Source organism: Oncorhynchus clarkii, chromosome 12 (assembly GCF_045791955.1).
Source record: "Oncorhynchus clarkii lewisi isolate Uvic-CL-2024 chromosome 12, UVic_Ocla_1.0, whole genome shotgun sequence".
In the NCBI taxonomy this organism is placed as follows: domain Eukaryota; kingdom Metazoa; phylum Chordata; class Actinopteri; order Salmoniformes; family Salmonidae; genus Oncorhynchus; species Oncorhynchus clarkii.
The window spans coordinates 101,466,217-101,478,663 of record NC_092158.1 but is presented as its reverse complement, the minus strand read 5'-3'; the positions used below and the strand labels follow the sequence as shown (position 1 = coordinate 101,478,663).

General features: G+C 44.6%; 1 protein-coding gene across 1 annotated transcript in view; it reads right to left on the bottom strand.

The window, feature by feature from the left end:
- Positions 1–12,447, bottom strand: part of LOC139421752 (NLR family CARD domain-containing protein 3-like) — a 1,082,035-nt gene that overhangs the window by 336,801 nt on the left and 732,787 nt on the right. The gene's annotated exons all lie outside the window — the stretch shown is intronic.

The window sequence follows — 12,447 nt, the reverse complement described above, 5'->3', positions numbered from 1 at the left end:
CCCTTTCACACTGCAATGGTATCAGAAGTCTGATGGTACTATGGTGTGATGAGAGTGTCTGCTAAATTGACAACAATGTAAATGAACACTGGGTATTATTCTAATGAGCTCCGCACCCAAAACAAGGCCAATAATAATACCCAGTGTGCTTTGCAGTTGATCATTTTAATAATTTACATTTCGGCCAGTGCATTTAACCAAGGTAGAATAACAACCACATATCACAGTCATAGCAACTAAACTGTTTTTTTTATATATACCATTACTGAGAATGCTGTTGGAGTGAAGTGTCACAACTTCCGCCGAAGTCGGTCTCTCTGCTTGTGCGGGACGGTGTTCGCGGTCGACGTCACCGGTCATCCACCTTTCATTTTCCATTTGTTTTGTCTTGTTTTCCCACAAACCTGGTTTTACATTGCCCTCATTACATGTCGTGTATTTAACCCTCTGTTCCCCCCCATGTCTGTGTGTGTAATTGTTTATTGTCAGGTTGGCACTCTTACCGGCTGGTATTTTACACCCGTGCTTTGTGACAGCCTGAACTTTGAACCTTGTTATTGTTGTACTTGGTGCTGCCTCACCTGTTCTGAGGGCATTTGTTTTTGTGACACGGTTGCGTTCTGTTCATATACTGCCTCATTAAAGTGCCTTGTCCACTCATCTCTGCTCTCCTGCGCCTGACTTTCCAACACACCAGCTACACCCACCACCTTGACATGAAGCCGTGTACTGGCAAATGTATTTAGAATTTTGAAAAGGTTGAAAATACAAAATACTTGTATTTTATCGAGATACAATACTTTGCAAAAGTATTTTGTATTTTATGTTTGATACATTGGTTTTTAGAATATCTTGTGCATGTAACAAGAGAGATTTATGTGCATATTTTTCCCATCTCTGTATCCATTGATAGCCTATAGTAAAATATGCTCCTTTCGGCTGAGGAAGAAACCCCTAGTAAAGTTGTTTAAGCAGCTTCCCAACGTCAAATCCCTCGCTATCATTTTTGACACAGTTGACACAACAGTAATGGATGAAAGTCTGACGATCTGCTGTGCTGTGGCCAGTATTACCTGTGAGGAGGTACAGCCCTGTGTAGACAATAACATCAGGCCAGTATTACAGCCCTGTGTAGACAATAACATCAGGCCAGTATTACAGCCCTGTGTAGACAATAACATCGGGCCAGTATTACAGCCCTGTGTAGACAATAACATCAGGCCAGTATTACAGCCCTGTGTAGACAATAACATCAGGCCAGTATTACAGCCCTGTGTAGACAATAACATCGGGCCAGTATTACAGCCCTGGGTGGACATTAACATCACAATGTATTACATAATTTATGAATTAACATGTATTATTTATTTGATCATTTATGAGTTATTACCACTATTTATTAGTATACTGTACATAACTAGATAATAACAATGTCCGGTCTGATTCTCTCGCTGTCAACACACTATCAACTGCAAGTGCAACTAACTCTCAGACAGACGATCAAATGCTGCACCACTTTTGATCAGGGTCCTTACAGGACACCATGCAGAGCCTTCAGGAAGTAATCAGGAAGTAATCAGGAAGTAATCACACCCCTTTTGATCAGGGTCCTTACAGGACACCATACAGAGCCTTCAGGAAGTAATCAGGAAGTAATCAGGAAGTAATCAGGAAGTAATCAGGAAGTAATCACACCCCTTGACCTATTGCAACATTTTATTGTGTTACAGCCTGAATTCAAAATGGATTAAATTGAGATTTTGTGTCACTGTCCTAAACACAATACTCTACAATGTTGAGTTAAAAATAAATGTTTGTTTTTTTAGAAATGTTAACAAATGTATTTCAAATGAAAAGCTGACATGTCTTTCTTAAGTCAATAATTATTCAACCCCGTTGTTATGGAAACGCTTAAATAAGTTCAGGAGTAAACGTTTGCTCGAGTCACATAATAAGTTTCATGGACTCACAGTGTGCAAATATAGTGTTTAACATGATTTTTTTGAATGACTACCTCATCTCTGTAACCCCCCCCACACACATACTATTATATCTGTACGGTCCCTCAGTCGAGCAGTACATTTCAAACACAGATTTGTGACTGAAAAGCAGGAAGTCTGTACAGAATAAAAAATATTCCGAAACACACACATCCTGTTTGTAAACAAGGCACTAAAGTAATACTGCAACACATGTGGCAAAGCAGTTCACATTGTGTGCTGAATACAAAGTGTTATGTTTCGAGCAAAGCCAATACAACACCACCCGATGTCACAGGAAGGTCAAAAACAATCATCAAGGACAACATCCACCCGAGCCACTGCCTGTTCACCCCGCTATCATCCAGAAGGAGAGGTCAGTACAGGTGCATCAAAGCTGGGACCAAGAGACTGAAAAACAGCTTCTATCTCAAGGCCATCAGACTGTTAAACAGCCACCACTAACACAGAGAGAGGCTGCTGCCTACATAGAGACTCATATCACTGGCCACTTTAATAAATGGATCACTAGTCACTTTAAACAATGGCACTTTAATAATGCAGTACTCATCTCATATGTATATACTGTATTCTGTACTATTCTACTGTATCTTAGTCTATGCATTACTCATCTCATATGTAAAATGTACAAATTAATTACTTAAAAATCATACATACCTACACAACAGGTGTATAACATACCTACATACCTACACAACAGGTGTATAACATACCTACATACCTACACAACAGGTGTATAACATACCTACATACCTACACAACAGGTGTATAACATACCTACATACCTACACAACAGGTGTATAACATACCTACATACCTACACAACAGGTGTATAACATACCTACATACCTACACAACAGGTGTATAACATACCTACATACCTACACAACAGGTGTAGGTGTAGGTATGTAGGTATGTTATACGCCTGTTGTATTCGGCGCATGTGAAAAATAAAATGTGATTTGATTTGATTTTGCACTACTTTTGACCAGAAAAAAAGTTATTTTTATTTATATATATTAATTTTGTAATGTAATGTAATTACAGTCAAATGCTTAGTTACAAGCTCTTAACCAACAATGCAGTTTTAAGAAAAAAAAAAAAAAAAAACGTTTTAAGAAAGTAAATTTATATACTAAAATAAACTGAAGTTAAAAAAAAACAAGTAAAACCCACTATGTATGGAATAGGGTCACAGGTGCCATTTGATAACGTAGATACAGATATGCTGTGTCATCCCTGAGACTCACATGGAAAGTTACCCCCCCCCCCTACCCATAATGAAGTTATAACCGGTAAGAGCACCAGTCAAACACGTAGCTCCTTCACTCTACCTAGTTTAGGTTTAATCTTATCAGCTCACTGAAGACACCTGGTCCCGTCTCACACCCAGGACAAACACTAACACGACAGGACCTCTGAGCTGGGCTGTGAAGCAGCTCCACAACGTTTTATATTGGATAGGCTGCAGCAGGAGTGAACTCCTGTGTCGGCATGTGCACCTGCGTGTGCACGATATCGTCTGGGAAACAATGTGTGTGCCCGGCTTATCTCATCTATAGTATTGGACTCCCGAGTGGTGCAGCGGCCTAAGGCACTGCATCTCAGTGCAAGAGGCATCACTACAGTCCCTGGTTTGAATCCAGGCTGTATCACATCTGGCCGTGATTGGGAATCCCCTAGGGCAGGCGCACAATTGACCCAGCAACGTCTGGGTTTGGCCGGGGTAGGCTGTCATTGTAAATAAGAATTTGTTCTTAGCTGACTTGCCTAGTTAAATAAAGGTTCAATAAAATAGTAGTCTATATGTGTCCTGAACAGTTCAACTGATCTCACTAGCCTTGGACCGGGGATTCAACCACATCACCACTCTATCTTCATCTGAACTAGCCTTGGGCCGGGGATTCAACCCCATCACCACTCTATCTTCATCGGAACTAGCCTTGGGCCGGGGATTCAACCTCATCACCACTCTATCTTCATCTGAACTAGCCTTGGGCCGGGGATTCAACCCCATCACCACTCTATCTTCATCTGAACTAGCCTTGGGCCGGGGGATTCAACCCCATCACCACTCTATTTTCATCTGAACTAGCCTTGGGCCGGGGATTCAACCCCATCACCACTCTATCTTCATCTGAACTAGCCTTGGACCGGGGATTCAATCCCATCACCACTCTATCTTCATCTGAACTAGCCTTGGACCGGGGATTCAACCCCATCACCACTCTATTTTCATCTGAACTAGCCTTGGGCCGGGGATTCAACCCCATCACCACTCTATCTTCATCTGAACTAGCCTTGGGCCAGGGATTCAACCCCATCACCACTCTATCTTCATCTGAACTAGCCTTGGGCCGGGGATTCAACCCCATCACCACTCTATCTTCATCTGAACTAGCCTTGGACCGGGGATTCAATCCCATCACCACTCTATCTTCATCTGAACTAGCCTTGGACCGGGGATTCAACCCCATCACCACTCTATCTTCATCTGAACTAGCCTTGGACCGGGGATTCAATCCCATCACCACTCTATCTTCATCTGAACTAGCCTTGGACCGGGGATTCAACCCCATCACCACTCTATCTTCATCTGAACTAGCCTTGGACCGGGGATTCAACCCCATCACCACTCTATCTTCATCTGAACTAGCCTTGGACCGGGGATTCAACCCCATCACCACTCTATCTTCATCTGAACTAGCCTTGGGCCGGGGATTCAACCCCATCACCACTCTATCTTCATCTGAACTAGCCTTGGGCCGGGGATTCAACCCCATCACCACTCTATCTTCATCTGAACTAGCCTTGGACCGGGGATTCAACCCATCACCACTCTATCTTCATCTGAACTAGCCTTGGGCCGGAGATTCAATCCCATCACCACTCTATCTTTATCTGAACTAGCCTTGGGCCGGGGATTCAACCCCATCACCACTCTATCTTCATCTGAACTAGCCTTGGACCGGGGATTCAACCCCATCACCACTCTATCTTCATCTGAACTAGCCTTGGACCGGGGATTCAATCCCATCACCACTCTATCTTCATCTGAACTAGCCTTGGGCCGGGGATTCAACCCATCACCACTCTATCTTCATCTGAACTAGCCTTGGGCCGGGGATTCAATCCCATCACCACTTATCAGCTATGCACCTTTTAAAGGCAATGTTCGCTCCTTACCCCCGTAGCTCTGCCTAGTTCAGCCTTGATGCTTTCACTACCCCCCCCCCCCGCTACCCTCAACCCCCCGCCCGCTACCCTCAACCCCCCGCCCCACTCCCTCCCTCCCCCTCCCCCTCCACCCACCTCTTCCTCCCTCCGTGGACCTAACTACAACGTGCTGTTTTCCCACAGTCCCAGACTCCAGCCCAGGTGAATGTAAGCCGATGGGGGGGGCAGATAGGGGCTTCTGTGTCAAAGGTACTACGGTAGACTGTTAGAATGGACACACAGAGGGCTCTGTCCTCTCTCCATAATAGCAGGCTTCCTCTCCCTTCAGACCCAACCCAACCAACACAAGTAGGTAAGTTGCTCTTCTTCATGTTTCGTTTACACTATGGTTATGTTCCAAATATGTATTTATGTTTATTATGGATCTTCATTAGTTCCTGCCAAGGCAGCAGCTACTCTTCCTGGGGTTTATTATGGATCTTCATTAGTTCCTGCCAAGGCAGCAGATACTCTTCCTGGGGTTTATTATGGATCTTCATTAGTTCCTGCCAAGGCAGCAGCTACACTTCCTGGGGTTTATAATGGATCTCCATTAGTTCCTGCCAAGGCAGCAGCTACACTTCCTGGGGTTTATTATGTATTCCCATTAGTTCCTGCCAAGGCAGCAGCTACTCTTCCTGGGGTTTATTATGGATCCCCATTAGTTCCTGCCTTGGCAGCAGCTACTCTTCCTGGGGTTTATTATGAATCCCCATTAGTTCCTGCCTTGGCAGCAGCTACTCTTCCTGGGGTTTATTATGGATCCCCATTAGTTCCTGCCAAGGCAGCAGCTACTCCACCTGGGGTTTATTATGGATCCCCATTAGTTCCTGCCAAGGCATCAGCTACTCTTCCTGGGGTTTATTATGGATCCCCATTAGTTCCTGCCTTGGCAGCAGCTACTCTTCCTGGGGTTTATTATGGATCCCCATTAGTTCTTGCCTTGGCAGCAGCTACTCTTCATGGGGTTTATTATGGATCCCCATTAGTTCCTGCCAAGGCAGCAGCTACTCTTCCTGGGGTTTATTATGGATCCCCATTCATTCCTGCCAAGGCAGCAGCTACTCTTCCTGGGGCTTATTATGGATCCCCATTAGTTCCTTCCAAGGCAGCAGCTACTCTTCCTGGGGTTTTTTATGGATCCCCATTAGTTCCTGCCAAGGCAGCAGCTACTCTTCCTGGGGTTTATTATGGATCCCCATTAGTTCCTGCCAAGGCAGCAGCTACTCTTCCTGGGGTGTATTATGGATCCCCATTAGTTCCTGCCTTGGCAGCAGCTACTCTTCATGGGGTTTATTATGGATCCCCATTAGTTCCTGCCAAGGCAGCAGCTACTCTTCCTGGGGGTTTTTATGGATCCCCATTAGTTCCTGCCAAGGCAGCAGCTACTCTTCCTGGGGTTTATTATGGATCCCCATTAGTTCCTGCCAAGGCAGCAGCTACTCTTCCTGGGGTGTATTATGGATCCCCATTAGTTCCTGCCTTGGCAGCAGCTACTCTTCATGGGGTTTATTATGGATCCCCATTAGTTCCTGCCAAGGCAGCAGCTACTCTTCCCTGGGTTTATTATGGATCCCTATTAGTTCCTGCCAAGGCAGCAGCTACTCTTCCTGGGGTTTATTACGGATCCCTATTAGTTCCTGCCAAGGCAGCAGCTACTCTTCCTGGGGTTTATTATGGATCCCTATTAGTTCCTGCCAAGGCAGCAGCTACTCTTCCTGGGGTTTATTATGGATCCCCATTAGTTCCTGTCAAGGCAGCAGCTACTCTTCCTGGGGTTTATTATGGATCCCTATTAGTTCCTGCCAAGGCAGCAGCTACTCTTCCTGGGGTTTATTATGGATCCCTATTAGTTCCTGCCAAGGCAGCAGCTACTCTTCCTGGGGTTTATTATGGATCCCTATTAGTTCCTGCCAAGGCAGCAGCTACTCTTCCTGGGGTTTATTATGGATCCCTATTAGTTCTAGTTTTTATATTTCTTTGTTGGCCTGGTATGGTTCCCAATCAGAGTCAGCTGTCTATCGTTGTCTCTGATTGGGGATCATACTTAGGCAGCCTTTTTTTTCCACCTTTAGTTTGTGGGATCTTGTTTTTGGTTAGTTGCCTGTGTTAGCGCTACAAAACTTTATGTTCATTTAATAAATGTATGATGTACACCTACCACGCTGCACCTTGGTCCAATCCATCTCTGAACGAACGTGACACCATACAACAATATTACAATGAACGTGTGTGTAGAGTGCGTGTGCTAAAGGGTGTGTTTATGTATGCGTGTGTCTGTTCCTGTGTGTGTGCGTGTGTCTGTTCCTGTGTGTGTGTGTATCTCTTCACATTCCCCACTGTTCCATAAGATGCACTTCTCTCACACCACCATCTATTATACTAGCAGGCTTCTCCTACACCACCATCTATTATACTAGCAGGCTTCTCTCACACCACCATCTATTATACTAGCAGGCTTCTCCTACACCACCATCTATTATACTAGCAGGCTTCTCCTACACCACCACCATCTATTATACTAGCAGGCTTCTCCTACACCACCATCTATTATACTAGCAGGCTTCTCTCACACCACCATCTATTATACTAGCAGGCTTCTCCTACACCACCATCTATTATACTAGCAGGCTTCTCTCACACCACCATCTATTATACTAGCAGGCTTCTCCTACACCACCATCTATTATACTAGCAGGCTTCTCTCACACCACCATCTATTATACTAGCAGGCTTCTCTCACACCACCATCTATTATACTAGCAGGCTTCTCCTACACCACCATCTATTATACTAGCAGGCTTCTCCTACACCACCATCTATTTTACTAGCAGGCTTCTCCTACACCACCATCTATTATACTAGCAGGCTTCTCTCACACCACCATCTATTATACTAGCAGGCTTCTCCTACACCACCATCTATTTTACTAGCAGGCTTCTCTCACACCACCATCTATTATACTAGCAGGCTTCTCCTACACCACCATCTATTATACTAGCAGGCTTCTCCTACACCACCATATATTATACTAGCAGGCTTCTCCTACACCACCATCTATTATACTAGCAGGCTTCTCTCACACCACCATCTATTTTACTAGCAGGCTTCTCCTACACCACCATCTATTATACTAGCAGGCTTCTCCTACACCACCATCTATTATACTAGCAGGCTTCTCTCACACCACCATCTATTATACTAGCAGGCTTCTCTCACACCACCATCTATTATACTAGCAGGCTTCTCTCACACCACCATCTATTATACTAGCAGGCTTCTCTCACACCACCATCTATTATACTAGCAGGCTTCTCTCACACCACCATCTATTATACTAGCAGGCTTCTCCTACAACACCTTCTATTATACTAGCAGGCTTCTCCTACACCACCATTTATTATACTAGCAGGCTTCTCCTACACCACCACCATCTATTATACTAGCAGGCTTCTCCTACACCACCATCTATTATACTAGCAGGCTTCTCTCACACCACCATCTATTATACTAGCAGGCTTCTCCCACACCACCATCTATTATAATAGCAGGCTTCTCTCACACCACCATCTATTATACTAGCAGGCTTCTCTCACACCACCATCTATTATACTAGCAGGCTTCTCTCACACCACCATCTATTATACTAGCAGGCTTCTTTCACACCACCATCTATTATACTAGCAGGCTTCTCTCACACAACCATCTATTATACTAGCAGGCTTCTCCTACACCCCCATCTATTATACTAGCAGGCTTCTCCTACACCACCATCTATTATACTAGCAGGCTTCTCCTACACCCCCATCTATTATACTAGCAGGCTTCTCCTACACCACCACCATCTATTATACTAGTAGGCTTCTCTCACACCACCATCTATTATACTAGCAGGCTTCTCCTACACCACCATCTATTATACTAGCAGGCTTCTCTCACACCACCATCTATTTTACTAGCAGGCTTCTCCTACACCACCATCTATTATACTAACAGGCTTCTCCTACACCACCATCTATTATACTAGCAGGCTTCTCCTACACCACCATCTATTATACTAGCAGGCTTCTCTCACACCACCATCTATTATACTAGCAGGCTTCTCTCACACCACCATCTATTATACTAGCAGGCTTCTCCTACACCACCATCTATTATACTAGCAGGCTTCTCCTACACCACCACCATCTATTATACTAGCAGGCTTCTCCTACACCACCATCTATTATACTAGCAGGCTTCTCTCACACCACCATCTATTATACTAGCAGGCTCCTCCTACACCACCATCTATTATACTAGCAGGCTTCTCTCACACCACCATCTATTATACTAGCAGGCTTCTCTCACACCACCATCTATTATACTAGCAGGCTTCTCTCACACCACCATCTATTATACTAGCAGGCTTCTCCTACACCACCATCTATTATACTAGCAGGCTTCTCTCACACCACCATCTATTATACTAGCAGGCTTCTCTCACACCACCATCTATTATACTAGCAGGCTTCTCTCACACCACCATCTATTATACTAGCAGGCTTCTCTCACACCACCATCTATTATACTAGCAGGCTTCTCTCACACCACCATCTATTATACTAGCAGGCTTCTCCTACACCACCATCTATTATACTAGCAGGCTACTCCTACACCACCATCTATTTTACTAGCAGGCTACTCTTACACCACCATCTATTTTACTAGCAGGCTTCTCCTACACCACCATATATTATACTAGCAGGCTTCTCCTACACCACCATATTTTATACTAGCAGGCTTCTCCTACACCACCATCTATTGTACTAGCAGGCTTCTCTCACACCACCATCTATTATACTAGCAGGCTTCTCTCACACCACCATCTATTATACTAGCAGGCTTCTCCTACACCACCATCTATTATACTAGCAGGCTTCTCTCACACCACCATCTATTATACTAGCAGGCTTCTCTCACACCACCATCTATTATACTAGCAGGCTTCTCTCACACCACCATCTATTATACTAGCAGGCTTCTCCTACACCATCATCTATTATACTAGCAGGCTTCTCCTACACCACCATCTATTATACTAGCAGGCTTCTCCTACACCACCATCTATTATACTAGCAGGCTTCTCTCACACCACCATCTATTATACTAGCAGGCTTCTCTCACACCACCATCTATTATACTAGCAGGCTTCTCTCACACCACCATCTATTATACTAGCAGGCTTCTCTCACACCACCATCTATTATACTAGCAGGCTTCTCCTACACCACCATCTATTATACTAGCAGGCTTCTCCTACACCACCATCTATTTTACTAGCAGGCTTCTCTCACACCACCATCTATTTTACTAGCAGGCTTCTCTCACACCACCATCTATTATACTAGCAGGCTTCTCCTACACCACCATCTATTATACTAGCAGGCTTCTCCTACACCACCATCTATTTTACTAGCAGGCTTCTCCTACACCACCATCTATTATACTAGCAGGCTTCTCTCACACCACCATCTATTATACTAGCAGGCTTCTCCTACACCACCATCTATTATACTAGCAGGCTTCTCCTACACCACCATCTATTATACTAGCAGGCTTCTCTCACACCACCATCTCTTTTACTAGCAGGCTTCTCTCACCACCATCTATTATACTAGCAGGCTTCTCTTACACCACCATCTATTATACTAGCAGGCTTCTCCTACACCACCATCTATTATACTAGCAGGCTTCTCTCACACCACCATCTATTATACTAGCAGGCTTCTCCTACACCACCATCTATTATACTAGCAGGCTTCTCCTACACCACCATCTATTATACTAGCAGGCTTCTCTCACACCACCATCTATTATACTAGCAGGCTTCTCCTACACCACCATCTATTATACTAGCAGGCTTCTCCTACACCACCATCTATTATACTAGCAGGCTTCTCCTACACCACCATCTATTATACTAGCAGGCTTCTCCCACACCACCATCTATTATACTAGCAGGCTTCTCCCACACCACCATCTATTATACTAGCAGGCTTCTCCTACACCACCATCTATTATACTAGCAGGCTTCTCCTAAACCACCATCTATTATACTAGCAGGCTTCTCCTACACCACCATCTATTATACTAGCAGGCTTCTCCTACACCACCATCTATTATACTAGCAGGCTTCTCCTACACCACCATCTATTATACTAGCAGGCTTCTCTCACACCACCATCTATTATACTAGCAGGCTTCTCCTACACCACCATCTATTATACTAGCAGGCTTCTCCTACACCACCATCTATTATACTAGCAGGCTTCTCTCACCACCATCTATTATACTAGCAGGCTTCTCCTACACCACCATCTGTTATACTAGCAGGCTTCTCCCACACCACCATCTATTATACTAGCAGGCTTCTCTTTCACCACCATCTATTATACTAGCAGGCTTCTCTCACCACCATCTATTATACTAGCAGGCTTCTCCTACACCACCATCTATTATACTAGCAGGCTTCTCCTACACCACCATCTATTATACTAGCAGGCTTCTCCTACAACACCATCTATTATACTAGCAGGCTTCTCTCACACCACCATCTATTATACTAGCAGGCTTCTCTCACACCACCATCTATTTTACTAGCAGGCTTCTCCTACACCACCATCTATTATACTAGCAGGCTTCTCCTACACCACCATCTATTATACTAGCAGGCTTCTCTCACCACCATCTATTTTACTAGGCTAGGATGTGCGTGGCCTGTAATATTTGACCCCTAACCTCTACCCCTAATCCCTGACCTCCAGGATGTGCGTGGCCTGTAATATCTGACCTCTAACCTCTAACCCCTAATCCCTGACCTCCAGGATGCGTGTGGCCTGTAATATCTCTTACATCAGCTGATGTCACAAAGTGCTGTACAGAAACCCAGCCTAAAACCCCAAACAGCAAGCAATGCAGGTGTAGAAGCACGGTGGCTAGGAAAAACTCCCTAGAAAGGCCAGAACCTAGGAAGAAACCTAGAGAGGAACCAGGCCATGTGAGGTGGCCAGTCCTCTTCTGGCTGTGCCAGGTGGAGATTATAACAGAACATTGCCAAGATGTTCAAATGTTCATAGATGACCAACAGGGTCAAATAATAATAATCACAGTGGCTGTCGAGGGTGCAACAGGTCAGCACCTCAGGAGTAAATGTCAGTTGGCTTTTCATAGCCAATCTTTCAGAGTATCT